Genomic DNA, 14577 nt, shown 5'->3' with positions numbered 1-14577 from the left:
AACGGACATGTCGGAATACGAGAACTATAGTTTTGAATGGATGATTTGTAATTCATCGAGTCGGACTCGGGTAATGATGAGGAGAAGCTTCCGAGTGATGCTTGAAAGAGGCAAACTCGCAAAAAGAGTGAAGTGTGAATTTTAATTATAAAAGGGACTTATCTGTCTCATGCCTGACGAGGTCTATATCATTGGTACGATGAAAAGGATTCCCCAGAGAGGTTGGCCGGATGTGTTTGAAGTGAACAGAGCGACGATGTCGGTGTTGTGGTGCACTGGGACCGGTATGGTGACCAAGTCCGAGCAACGATGAAGTTGGTGCATAGGGTCGTCGAGTGATCGCGTAACTTGTGTGAAAAATGGCACAAGCCAACGAAATAGTTTCTCGAGGAAATTTGATGTGTGCTGAAATGATTTGTGTGAATAACACCCATAGACACCCGTTGGGAGAGCAAAGGGCTTGCTGGTTAACCAGCAAGAGTCTGAAAGAGCGAAGGATCCATTCGTACTTGTCGAAGCGACGGATCCGACTGAACTCGTTGGAATACTGGCTCAGATAAAACGGAAGTGTAGTGTTTCGACTGAGTTGCAGTTCCAGAGGACCGATGCAAACTCGAAATTAAGAACGACGCATGGTGCTTGTGAATGATGTATGCAAAAAAATGGAAGTTGGACTCGTGAGTCACATAACCAGTACTAAGCAAGTATGTGAAAATAAGCAGCTGAGCGTAGAGGTACGCTCGGTGGCGTGGCCATATTTTGAGTAATTGTTTGCCGAAAACGCTAAAAACAATGCTTGACCATATTTTGACACAAAAACTGACAGTGGGCCCCATCCATCACGGCCACGTGGCCTGGGATAACGGTTGAGGAAGACGGCCATCATTGCTGCCACACAGGCCCCATCCGTCATAGAAAGAAAAATAAAAAAATTGAATAGAGGAAAAAATATTTTATCTCCCCACGAGCCCACAGCCCAGCCACACAAAAGGAGATCGGATCGGGAGGCCAGTGCCTCGATCCGCCGCCACGCACGGGAGCCTGGCAGCCGCAGCCGCCGGAGCTCCGACGAGCTGCTTCCCCGTGCCTTCTTAGTTCTCCTTCGTATCCTTCTCCTCCTGTCATCTTCCCCGAACACCTAGCCGCCATGGCACACGGCCGCGCATCAACTCCGGCGCCGCCGCGGTCGCGGGAGCTCCTAGCCCGATGCCCCTGGTCGACCTCTCCAAAGCAACACCAGCAGCGCCGCCGGCTCCTGCGGCCCGCAGCGGCGACTGGCAAGGAGGTCACGGCTGGAGGCCATGGCATCCATGGCGGGGCTCGCCGGAGCGGGCTGTGTCGCGGATGAGGTTGCAGGAGGTGATGGCGGCTCACGGCGCCCGCGTCCGTGAGTCCGGCAACGAGCTCCGGCGGCTGGAAGAATGCGCCCGCCTGCCGGCGAGGCTCCTTGTGGTGCTGCCATCGTCGATGGAGCGCGCACGAGGAGACCGGCCATCGACGAGGAGCGCGCCGCGGGCAGGCTGGAGCATGACCGGAAGCTCTTGGGCGGCGGCGGTCTTCGGCACCGTCCACGCTACGAGCTGCGGCGGTGGCCGGGATGGCAACCGGATCGAGCAGAGGAGGGCTCAGGCGAGACGAGCAAGGAGGAAAAGGAGGGTCAGCGGTGGGGCAGTGCTCCGGTGGCGAGCTCGCTGGCGGGAGCAGCTCCGGCGGTGGAGTACGCTGCGAGCGAGCATGTGCGGTGGTGGACATGATGCACACAACATGCTCGATAAAATGTGCAGGTGAAGTGTAGATGCTGACGGGTGGTCCCTTTTTGTTAACTTAACGTTCGAGCAGATGCCGTTAGATTTTGGTGCCACGTCAGCCTTCACAGCGGGCCCAACCTGTCATATTTTGCATCAAACGGCTCTTAATCAAACATTTGGTGCTTTCAGCAAAGAATTACTCAAAATCAGTGTTTTCGGTAAACTTTTATGAAAATGGTGGTTTTTGGCATTACGCGACGCAATTGTGGTGGTTTTTGGCAATTTACTCCCGAACCAACGCGCCTCCTCCTCCTCCGCCGCCGCCGCGCGCCTCCTGCGCCGCCTTCTCTCCCGCTCGCTCCCGGCACCGGTGCTCTTCCCTCTCCCCGGACCCCTCGTCGCGCTCCTACCGCTCCTCCTCTCCTCCAGGTACCAAAAAGGGAACCCCCCTCCTCGTTTCAGTTATCGCATTACTGAACTTGTGGTTTTAGCCTGCTCAGTTATATTTGTGTTGCGATTTGTGATGCAGCTCGCACTCCATGGCCGCGCTGAGCTGCGAGGTGGTGGGTGCGGCGGCGCTGCAGTCCATGGAGGCCGGCGAGGCGCTGACGTCCAACGGCAGGGTCGCCAGTGGCTTGGCGCGGGCGTTGGGGAGTGGCAGCCAGCGTGGTGGCGGAGTATGTGGATCCGGTGAGAAAGCAGGTTCAAGGTACAGGTCTGAATTCTAATCCTCTCTTTCACTGTGTGCTTAGTGTGATTTATTATCAGTGCGCTCTGTAGTTTACAAGCAGCAAATGCCACCAGGGATATAAAATTGGATGAGTGGTTTCTAAAAGCAGCATTGCAGGAATGCTACATGTTGGAAGAGAAATGTTTGAACTCTGAACCTTTGTCTGTTCTGCATCTGAAAACGAGGACATGACATTAAAATCTGAATTAGTTGTTGTAATCCTGACCAGTGTGTGCTCAGAGAAACTATAGCTGCTATAGTAAGTGGCTGCTGATATATTTAGATCATTGGAATCTAGTCAAGTGCTTTTACTGACAATTTTCTCAACTGAACTGATATGCACCTCACACCAACAGCCAAGAAATGATGTCTTCTCAGACGATTTTAGCAAGAATAATTCAGATATAAGAACTTCTACTAACAGGTGTATGTATGTATGTATAAGCTGATGTGATTTCTTATTCGCTCAGACTGATGCGGGAGAGCTGCAGCAGCATCTGTATGACGCTGCTGAGAAGACCCACCTGGGGGGTTGATGCACAGCCGGAAGGTGTGGACTGTGAACGACCATATAAAGAAGGGGCAGGTCTTGGATCACTAAAATCGACAACGAAGATTGCTTGGCAAGATGACAGTAATTCATTTCTTATTGTGACATTTACTTTGAACCCATGTATTGTTTGTTTGTGTCACATGCCTACAACCAACCTAGCAGGTGTTCTACCAAGCAAGGAAATGCAATGAAGATACCACCACCAGTCCATCACTGTTTTTTTACAGCCGAAGGTGACTGTATGTTTGTTTATTTCTAGTTTAAGATGGCCACATCAGTGTTGTGTTGTGTCATACAAGTGATTCACCAATATGTTTCTCTTACTTAACTGCTTCTTTACCCGATATTCTCGGAGATGACAAAGAAGCATTGATCTGACAAGTAACACATACCAGGTCAGTGCACTTTTAATAAGCAGTGCATTGATCTGAATTGTTGAAGATGATATCTGGATGTGTCTGTATAGCAGCTGGTTTGCAAAGTTGATCATGGTGCTGCTATTGGCGGGCACTTTAAGTTTTCTCTTTTCTTCCACGCTATATTAATGCAGGTACCGGTAGCATGCTATATTAATGCTTTGGACGAAATTACATTATTCGTCACCCCTGCTCAGCTATGGGTTTGGAGGAGTAATGTTTCTGGTTTTGCAGACACTCAATCTCTGGCGGACGGAGTGTCTGTGCGTGAGCAGCGAGACGGCGGCTAAGGCTAGCGTGGAAGAGGTACTCTTCAGTTGCTTCATTCGGTTTTACTTAGTTTTGTGTCCTTGTTGGATGTGCATGTACCCCAGTTAAACATGTGTGGTGCTCGCTTTGCCCAATTTTCTGTTTAAGGATTAGCTATTGCAGGGCAGATGCTATGTAGAGAATCAATTAATTTCCTCTAGAAATGCTCGAGTGGTGATTTGGCGAAATTTGGAAATACTAGTTCTGCATCATGGCATGGATACTGTTAAGGGAGATATCATCTATTTATCCGGCCAAAGCGCATATGCGAAGCCTTTGATTCGTGGTAAAAATGGTGCATCGCCTCTCCCTACAAGGTGTTAGTTTTAGCATCTAGTTCTGCATCATGGCTGTAAACTGAACTTGGTTCAGTTAAAAACTGCACTGTCCAATTTGGACAGCAAGCTTATATCTGAAAAATGAGTTAGCTAGGCTTAGAATTTTGAGTTAGCCCCTTTACATAAGTTTTAGATAAAGTTCCAAGGTTTCTTTAGAGTATTTATTTGTGTCGTTTGGATGTACGGTTTGAGAGGAGCCATCAATTTAGTTTGATTTCCCGAAATATATGTTCCTGGGTACAATATTTTAATATGCTCGGAAACGACTACATCTTGCTCCATGTTGTCGGCTCTGCTAGAGTCCTTAATCATGAGGAGATGGGACACGTCGATTTTTAGAGTACACTTCACAGGTGCATTTTGTGAAATTCTAGCCAGAAGATTGATAGCATGCTTGCCTGCTTGTTCTTTTCAGTTCAAATAAATGTTCCTTTTCTTGTTGAATCCAAAGTAGCTAGTGGAGATCAAGTGGAAAGGTTGTTGATTGTCCCAAAGTTCTTGGACCATTTAGTTTGAATAGCTAGTGAGGAATTAAGAATATATTTTTGGCATGAGCCCCTTTAAATTGCTAGATGAGAAAGAATCTTAACTTAATTAATGGGTCTTGTGAATTGGAATATACCATTTAGTTGAACTGATGCAATTTGCGTACTAACAAGTTTTCACTTTCTTGACATGGGCGCAGGGGTGATCGACGCTGACTAGCGCAGCCGGTGGGCGCTGTGCTCTTCAACCACTCAGAGGCGGACTTCTCCATGAAGCTGGTGGCCATGTCGCGTAGATGATTGTCCAGGTGATTTCGACGCCAGAGGTCGCCTAGGTGGAGGACCTCGACGCCACCGTTCGGGGGGAGGGAGGATTCGGGTCCACCGGCGTCTAAGCTCCGAGCCTTGGTAGATACATCTAGAGAAGTTGTCTGTTTAGGTTGGTGGATGGAACACCAGGGAAGGTACCCACCTTTCGATGATCATTGTGTGTGTCTGATGTTAAATGGAATCTTGAGAATGTTATGTGACGTTGGTTTGGTTTGCACTGGGCGTATTGCCATCCATGAATATTACATCTAACTTTTATTTTTTTAATTCCTAAATTATTAGTAGTAGCGTGGGAAACAAATGAGCGCTACTAGTAGTTAGGTTAGTAGTAGCGTGGGAAATAAGAAATGAGCGCTACTAGTAGTTAGGTTAGTAGTAGCATGGGATATATGTGAGCGCTACTAGTAGTTAGGTTAGTAGTAGCGCGGGTGCACCCGCGCTGCTACTAACGTTTAGCTGTAGCGCGATACTAGTAGCGCGAGTACCCGCACTACTAGTAGCATTTTACCTGCGCTGCTAGTAGCCTTTTTTCTAGTAGTGTACATCAACACATAACTGAGGAAATGAAAGCGTTGAGGAAATAGAACCAGTAGGCTTGGTGAAGACAATGATTTGGTCGACCAGTTCCAACTGCTGTGACAGTTGTACGTCTGGTTGGAGCGGCTGAGTATTTAAACTCGAGGACACACAGTCCCGGACACACAGTCCCAGACACACAGTCCTCACCGTATTCTCCTTGAGCTAAGATCACGCAAATCTCGCCCAACAGTAGTGGTAAGTCTTCACAGGTGACTTCCAAACCTTCACAAACTCGGTCACTCAGCAATCCACAATTCCTCTTGGATGCTCAGACCATGACGCATAACCGTCTGGAGGATACACAGTCCTCAAAGGTAACAAGCGTCGGTTCCACGCAGGAACAATCTCTTCAGTGATGCTCACTCACTTTGGGTTTGTAGGTGTTTGGGTTTGGGATTTGGGTATTTCCTCACTTGATAATTTTCGCACAAAGTCCTCGGAGGATGGGATGCTCTCAAATGACAAGTGTCGGTTTCTCTCGGAGCAGCCAACCAGCTAGTGGTTGTGGGGGGGGGGGGCTATTTATAGCCTAGGGAGTAGTCTGACATGATAAGACATAAATGCCCTTGACTGATATGACCGTTAGGTGGTAGGATATTTTTGGGACAGCTGGCGCGTGGCTCAGCAACGGTCGGATATCCAAGGTTTGAATTCCTCAGGGCTATCATGTTCCTCACTGTGTAACCAATCCGCACTGGCAAATTCCTAACTCCTCAGTCAAAACAAATTCCTCAGAGACCAGAAGATCTTCGTCTCTGTCACTGAAGAAATCGACTGAACTGATATGAGATTTCCAATGGCTTCACTCGAAGGATTGAGTAGGTGTAGGATCTTGAGATGAGCATCACTTAGAAATTAGTTTTCTTAGTATTACCTCGACCCCCTTTAACAGTACGGTGTTTCCTATGACTCAAGAAGAAGAAAACGAAACTACAAAAACAAAAGTCTTCGTGCTTCATAATCCTCGCATGAATATCCAAGTCTTCAAGGTCACACCAATTTCTTCATTTCCAAAGTCTTCAGGAGAACCAAAGTCTTCAGCGGAAGACATTCATTTTTAGGGTTGACTTTCACTGTAAATATCAAACTCCTCATTGAATTATAGAGCCTGTGTACACTCACAAACATATTAGTCCCTTAACCTATAAGTCTTCAATACACCAAAATCACTAAGGGGCACTAGATACACCAAAATCACTGAAGAAATAGCCGAAGACATTCATTATTCTATGTCATATAGTGATAGCAGTACATAATATAGTAGACTAAATAAAAAATATGGCTTTGTTTGAATGCCATGCCATCTGGCTCACCCCGCGTGTTGCGTTGCAAGGATCTGCTGATGGAGATTCATATAACACTGTGTTTAATTGGACAGCGAGAATATAATTTATGACCTCAAAACTTATGAGTAGATTTTACGCACCACATGTCCTCATCACGGGTGTTATAGAATAAAATTTCTATCATGTATGTTATTATTCCTAATTGAGCAACCGTTTCAAAAGAAATTCACAGGATTCTGCCCTCATGAGTAAATCTACATACTTTTTAGCACACATTCAACATTGTATTGCACCTCCAATATACATGAACCTGAATTACAAATGAAAAGAAACAAAATCATAATTAGGCCCTCCAGTTAAACAAATAAGCATGCAACAATAACCTTGTAAAAGGAACAAAATTGTACAGCTAGAAGAACCAGACTATTTAACAACTTAAAATGATTTGCATACACGTCTTTGCCTTCTTCCTGATATACTCTACATTCATGCATCGGAGTGGAAATTGAACTATCTGGTAGTCCAATAATCCAGAAGATGTTTAAATACATAAGCATCTATATATAAGATGCACGAATGGAGAGTTGGACAGTAGGGTACTACTTGCAGTGATGACTTGCATAATATTTTTGGACCACACTCTCAAATAGATTCTTCTTTATTCCAATGATAACATGGTACCATCACCTGTATAATATTTGTGGCAGTTATAGGAAGATATTAAACTACTCCCTCCGATCTATATTAATTGACCTACACTTAGTACCACTCTAGTACAAAGTTGTACCAAGTGTGCATTAGTTAATATGGATCGGAGGGAGTAGTATATTCGACCATGAAAATAAAACAGTGGTATCTATATGTTCTACAACAACCCTGGGCATATTAAGTCACCAGAAGCCATTAGAAATGAATACAATAAGCATACAAAGACCACACTCTAAAACATATCTTTTTTAATCCAATGGCAACATGCTATGACCACCTGTATAATTTTTGTGGCACTTACAGGAAGATACTAAAGTAGCATGCTTGACCATCAATGCGCTAACAATACAGTGGTAACTTATATGTTCTGTAAAATTAACCCTGCTATCAAAGTAACAGATACATGAATATCTTCCTAAAAAAATATGTACCCGATATAACTAAACTATGGTTCAAATGTCTACTCCTCAAATAATCAGTACAAGTTATCTGGAATTAAGGAATCAAATGGTAAAGTGGTAACAGGATAGGTAATATTGAGGAGGTTGATGGTAAGCTAGGTTTAGCGGGCTACCTTGATGGAGTTAGGTGACAGGCCGACCACCGTTCTTGTTCGGCTCCGTGGCAGCCTAGGCATAATGACATCGCCTTCCTCGTGCGCGGAGGAGAGCTATAAATTGGCAACTCGACCAACTGCCTCAATCCTTCAAATACAAGAAAGAGTTCATTTTTTAAATCTACTTCATTCATAAATTGGTGTATGAATTGCAGCAAAATATCAGAGGAAATGGTGGAGGAGAAGGGATGGCTCACCACTGCACCCCCATATCTAACCACCACCAAGCAAATTAGTTCAAGACGAGGGCACTGGCTTGACCAACATCAACGACACGTGCCTGAACCACCGATAATGAGCAAATGAGAAGGAACTTCAACTCCTCAAGTTTTCTATTTCTTCTTGAGTTCTAAACAATTGAATTCTCTTTGCAAGTTTATCTTTCTCATTCATAGCAATTTATTTTGATTGCTGCACGTATGTTAGAACCTCCATTAAGACATTGCAGTTAGCAGATTCAATGATAAGTTATTATCAACACACTCCTGGTTCAGAACTGTCGGCTAAAACCAATATGCCAAAAATGCGATCATTAAACCAACTGTCTCAAATCCCTAGAACAAAGAAAAAAAGGTCTCAGCGCACATTACAACCAAGATAGCTTAAATTGGAGAGAGTATCCATGTCTGTTTAAAATATATTAGATGGGCGCCCATCACCGTTTACTGATTCCAATAGCTCATACTTCGTCTCTGCTTCAGTATTTGCAAGGGCATGAACCTGAATTCCTTACGTCGCAAGAGAATTATTGGCATGGTTCCACACAATTATTTTACTTTCTTAACAGAATTATCTTTGATAAAAATGTCTATGCTCAAAGATCAACCTAACTACCCTTATAGCCCATCTCTCGCTACATATTAAAACAAATGCAACTTTGCTATGTTAAGCTCGGCACCATCCTTGTAGTGCTGCCTGACAAAGCTAAGCCCAGAACTCACTACGCATCCTCCACCGTCCACACTGAACCTCAGCAGGGCAACTAATGATTATCCCTAAGAGGTTCTAGACCGTTACCTATGAATGAGTCTCTCTAGTCAATGGTAACATATACACTTAACAAAGGTGCAGCTAAAAATTTAGAGAAACAGAATCACAACTTCACAAGCAATATACCAACAACTATCTAGTCATGTGAGTTGTATGAATGATAAGCTCCAAAATTGAATGAGCTTGCATCCTTCAATCAATACCACAAACGAAGAACTTGATCAAAACCAGTACTTCCAATTCACCTCGCCATAGAACCAACCGCGAGTAGCAACCACAAAAATAATTAATCAAGCCCGCAAGTCAGCCTTCTGAGGAGATCAAACGGCTACAACCACGAATCACCTGCGGATCAGACGCGTACATGAACCCTGGAGAGAGAGAGAGAGAGGGAGAGAGGGAGAGAGGGAGAGAGAGAGAGGGGAGAGAGAGAGAGAGAGAGAGAGAGAGAGAGAGAGAGAGAGAGAGAAACGAACCAGGGGCTGAAGGAAGCCGCCGCGAAAAGAGTGGCAGCTTGGCGTGAAAAGGGGTGTGGCGCAGTGCGGCCGGCCGGGAGGAGGTGGCCGCCGCCATCCGGTGGTGCTAGCCGCTGGGGGTTGGCCTGCTGCTCCTCCCGTTGAAGCCATCAGTGTTCCCTCTGTCGAGCGGCCCCGACGCGGAGGAGGAGAATGGAGGGAGGCGGTGCGTGAGGGTCGACGGCAAGCCGTGCTCCTCCTGCTGAGCAGCGAGAGGGCGGGAGGAGGGGAAGGCGCGACGGCGCGACAACGAGTGGGCATGGTGACGGCGACAGGGGACGGGAGGCGGCGGTGGCAACGTGGAGAATGGGCTAGGCTTAGGGGAATGAGGAGCGGGTGGAAGTGAGGAGATGAGAGGACGGCGCTGTCGGCGCCCTATCGACCCCACTCTCCTGTGACGTGAAAAGACGAGAATACCCTCGGTGGGGCATGGGATTTACAGGCGGTGGCATGGCCTTGAGGGCACTATTCATTGTAGCAGTGCCAGGAGAGATTGGACCGACCGGATCGCACCATCTCGTGATCGGACGGTCTCCATCTCGCGATCCGACGGCCAAGACGCGCTCGAGGAGACGATCTGACGGTCCATAATCGAAACGGCTGGGGAGGCTTCATTTTACTCCACAATCTAACAATGGGATACCCTGCCCTGTTCCAACAAATGAAAAAAGCTAGACAGAAATTGCTCCTAAACGATTCAGTACAAGAACAAGACACAGATACTAGTATGGAAGTTCTGAGAGAAAAAGGAGCCGGTATGTAGTACTCCTCTGATGACATTCGAAGGTCTCTCGGAAATGGGGAAACTAATCCAAAAGCAAAGCTGGAACACGGAATGGAAAAGGGGTTGTCCGAGTTGTAGAACTCGCTAGTTGGCGCTGACCTGCCTGCCGGAGACCTGTGTCGGCGTCTTTGACCATGGATGGCTCGAGTTTCTGACGGCTAGTCGCCTCCGGCCGCCGGATCGATGCCCCACCAAGCAGCATCGGAGACGGCAGCGGCCTTCCGTCGCCGCAGCTGTACACTATGGTGGAGGAAAGGGGAAGCTTGTGGTCCGGAGGGCCCGCTCGCACCCTGTCACACCACTTGGGCCGGCCTGATTATTTTCTGAAGGGCATTCTTATCCCTCCAGTATTTCGAGAGGAAGAAAGTATAGTTTTCCCCCTTAAATCCTCGTTAATGGATCAATAACCCCCTCAACTTCAAAACCGGATTATTTTCCCCCTAAACTTTGCAAAACCGTATAAATCTCACCCTAGGTGGTTTTGGAGAGAATTGAAGGTGGTTTTGCTTCTATTTTCTCTCTTCTTACTTTCCACGTCGGTAGTACGTACGCACCAGATGTCGGAGGCCACGCGGTTCACGCCTTGCCGCGAGTTGACTCCCTTGGCAAAGACGAGCACCTCGCCACTCGGCGCTCGACCTCCTCGGCGTCCCCGCCGTCTGAGATGATGATGACCAGGCGCCGGCTGGCTGGTCGGATCGACTGATTAATCTCCTGCCATGGTCTGCGTTTGGGATCGGTGGTACGTAGTACGTTTCTTCTTCTTTGATAGACTAGTAGTAGGATGGTTCGAGGACCGGATTAACTGGTTGGCAACGGGAATCACTGTAAAGAACTTACACGGTGCGTCATTGTGTATGAAGTTTTGGTTGGTATTCGTTCGTTCTGCCATGTGGAATCGACGCCTGTGCATACGGCGCCGCTGACATTTTCAAGGGCCTTGTATGCCAGGGACACATGACGTCGGTCTATCCATACCGGTCATGCATCCGCGCCGGCAATAAGCAGCTTGCCGGCCCAGCTGCACGCGCGGCGGCGACACGCCGTCATCGCGCGCTCATTGCCGGCCGTGGCCATCACCATGTCTCTCGCAGCAGTCCTCTGCTTCAGCCGCGTCGACCCCGCGGGGCTGCTCGTCGCGGCCGCACACTGCAGCTCATCCCGCCACGCCGTCGAAATTCACGATCTTTGCTGCCAGAGACCGAGGTCGTGCTTCTCCCGGACTGGCAGGTGCTCGTACTGCACTGCCACAGGGCTGCCGCAGAAAACGCTGACGGATATCGTCGGTGTGCGCGCGCACGGGAAGCTGCCGGCGTTTGGGCGCCGCTCGTACTCCTGCGTGCAGGCAGAGGCGGGTCCGCCCCTCCAATTTCCTCGGCCTGCTGCACTGCCGGTTCCCCATGATCCGCTCCAGGGCTTCGTCATCGCGCACCACGGCGAGCACTGGTGCCACGTCCGCCGGCTCTGCTCCCCATTGGAGGCCGCGCGATGAGGAGGCTCATGGTGGAGGGCCGCGCGGAGCAAATGGACGACCTCACGGGCACCACGTCATGCGGCCTGGGGCTCACCGTCATATGTCCAGTCAGCATCAATAACTCAAAACCACCTTAAATCATGTCCAATACCACCTTGGGGCCTGATTGATCCGGTATAACAGATTTGAGGGGGTGATTAAACCGGTTTTGGACTTGAGGGGGAATTTGAACCAATTATAGAGATTTGAGGGGGAAAACTATACTTTCTTCTTTCGAGAGAGCAACTAGTTAACGAGCGCTCCTTTGGCAGTCTCGTAACGATCAGCGGCGCTTTCAGCCATTCGTCACGTGTCGCGCTCTGTGCGCTCTCTCCGGATTTTTTTTTATTTTTTCACACGCATTTTCGTCTTTTTAAATGGGTTTTTTCAGGTTTTTTCGACGTTTTGTTTTTTCACCGGTCTTCCTTAGCTTTTCGATAAAAAAATTTATTTTTTTGCATGAAAAAACGTGTTTTTTTTTCTTTCGCGAGAGTCACGGTATTGCTTCCGCAAGAGGCACGGTTTTGTTTTCGCGAGAGCCACGGCCGTGCCTCTCGGAAATAGAAAAAACACATTTTTTTCTTCCTTTCGCGAGAGTCAGGGTTTTGCTTCTGCGAGAGGCACGGTTTTGCTTCTGTGAGAGTCACGGCCGTTCCTTTTGAAAACGCAAAAAAAAGTGCTTTTGTTTTTTTTTCTTTTGCGAGAGTCACGGTTTTGCTTCCGCGAGAGGCACGGTTGTGCTTTCGCGAGAGTCACAGCCATGCCTCTCGTAAACGGAAAAAAATACGTTTTTTATTTTTTATTTACGCGAGAGTCATGGTTTTGATTCCGCGAGAGGCATGGTTGTGCTTTCGCGAGAGTCACGGTCGTGCCTCCTCGGAAACGGAAAAAACGTTTTCTTTTTTTTCCTTGTGCGAGAGTCACGGTTTTGCTTTCGTGAGTGGCATGGTTGTGATTTCATGAGAGGCACGGACGTGCCTCTTTCGGTAAGGAAAAAAAACCGTGCTCCTGGTTTGATTTTTCATCTGGTTTTTTCGTGAAAAAAAGTTTGTCAAAATCTATCAACATGGGATATAATATTAAAGATCTCGACGCGTGGAATCCAACGATGAAAACCGTTCGAAATTTGGACGCACGATTTAAGAGATAAAACATTCTGAATAAACGGGTCTACGAAAAAAGGGAAAACTCACGGGTTGCGACAAGTGGCGCACATGCAGCGCGTCACTTGTCGCAACCTGGGGAGATTTGAGTGATCTTTGCAACGAGTGCTCCTCAACTAGTGATTTCGGTATTTTGATGTGTTGGTCTCAAAAAATAGTATTTTGATGTTTAGTACCCCTCATTCTTTTTATGTTAAGTTCTAAAAAAACAATTGATGTTTTTTCTTCTTCTTTCCATCCTTTTAATTTTATTATTCTACTAGCACATATGCACATGCGTTGCAACAGGAGAAAAAATAATATGCATTTAAAGTTAGTGAGAATTATATGTACAAGCAAAACCATGTGTGCATGTGAAAAGGGAACATTTCGCTTCTCGATTTCGCCGGGTGCGAAGTAATCAATCCGCTATCTTTCCATTCATTAAATGAAGGCATTTATGAGTTCTGTTACGTCATCATACGCAGAGAAGGCTCATGAATTATTCAATCTACCTTTTCTTTCAATCGAGAAGATTTTAAGGTATGGCGTTTTTGAATATTGCAGGAAACATGGACAATTTTTTAAATCCTGAAAAGGTTTTTGAAAATTATGTACACTTTACGAAAAACGGGAACAAGATTTGAAACAGGAATATCATTTAAAATTCCCAAACATTTTTTAGAACACCATTTTTTTTATAAAAACATGGACATTATTTGAATTTATGAACTTTTTTTAAAACCGGAACATGTGTTGAAAATTCATAATATTTTTTGAAAATGATTACCTTTTATGCGCAAACATTATTTTGAATTTTGAAAATTTCACTAAACAAAGAATATTTTTCAAATTTGGAGCATTTTTAAAATGCCATTTTATTTTTAGAAATCTCAAACAATTTATTTTTTTTAAAAAAACTTGGAAACTTCTTTCAAGTTCCCAATATTTTCAAAATAGCAAAACAAATTGGAATTCTGAACATTTTGCAAAATTTGATTTCTTTTCTGAAATTCTGGACGTTTCTTGAGAATTTTAAATTTATGAACTAAATTCTGTAAGAAAAATATACTTGAAAGGAGAAAGGAGATAGGGGAAGAAGAATAAAAATAGAAGTAGAACACAGAAAACAAAGAATGGGCCAGGCCATTATTGGTTGTCATGTGCGAAACTCTGACTACTTGTCGCCTTGTGCGGAAAATAGAAATTTCCTATCTGTATGGACAGAAAAATTTCTCTGGGCCACAGCACGCGGCGCACATACGAAATTCTGGAAAATCATTTTCTTCTAGCAGACAAACGCATAAGAAATTAGTACCACCTCAGATAGAAAAGAAATTCTTTTCTATGGTGAAAAGATGAAAAAATGGTGAAACGCACTTTGCTTTATTAGTAGGTACTCTTAGTCTGTTTTGCTATTTTGTAGAAGACCGCATAATATTTCTGACCTGAAACCCGCAGTACATATCAAATGTTTTTTAAAACATTCATATTTTCTAAACCGTAACTCCAAATTTAACATGTTATATATGGAA

The 14577-nt window shown here is 45.9% G+C and overlaps 1 long non-coding RNA gene across 5 annotated transcripts; it reads left to right on the top strand.

Moving 5' to 3' along the window:
• The first annotated feature begins 832 nt into the window (after positions 1-832).
• LOC119342102 lies at positions 833-5169 on the top strand. 5 transcript variants are annotated; one of them, XR_005165385.1, is made up of 6 exons: positions 833-2177; positions 2278-2457; positions 2949-3112; positions 3194-3581; positions 3682-3753; positions 4780-5169. It is a non-coding gene; the product is annotated as an uncharacterized LOC119342102 (long non-coding RNA). The 5 variants fall into 5 exon arrangements; XR_005165386.1 differs by having other exon boundaries at positions 834-2177; positions 2949-3426; positions 3498-3581; XR_005165384.1 differs by having other exon boundaries at positions 838-2177; positions 2949-3426; positions 3501-3581.
• Positions 5170-14577: the final 9408 nt, after the last annotated feature.

This window comes from Triticum dicoccoides, chromosome 7B, assembly GCF_002162155.2.
Source record: "Triticum dicoccoides isolate Atlit2015 ecotype Zavitan chromosome 7B, WEW_v2.0, whole genome shotgun sequence".
In the NCBI taxonomy this organism is placed as follows: domain Eukaryota; kingdom Viridiplantae; phylum Streptophyta; class Magnoliopsida; order Poales; family Poaceae; genus Triticum; species Triticum dicoccoides.
Note: the sequence above shows the minus strand (reverse complement) of the source record. Positions and strands in the feature narration are given on the sequence as shown.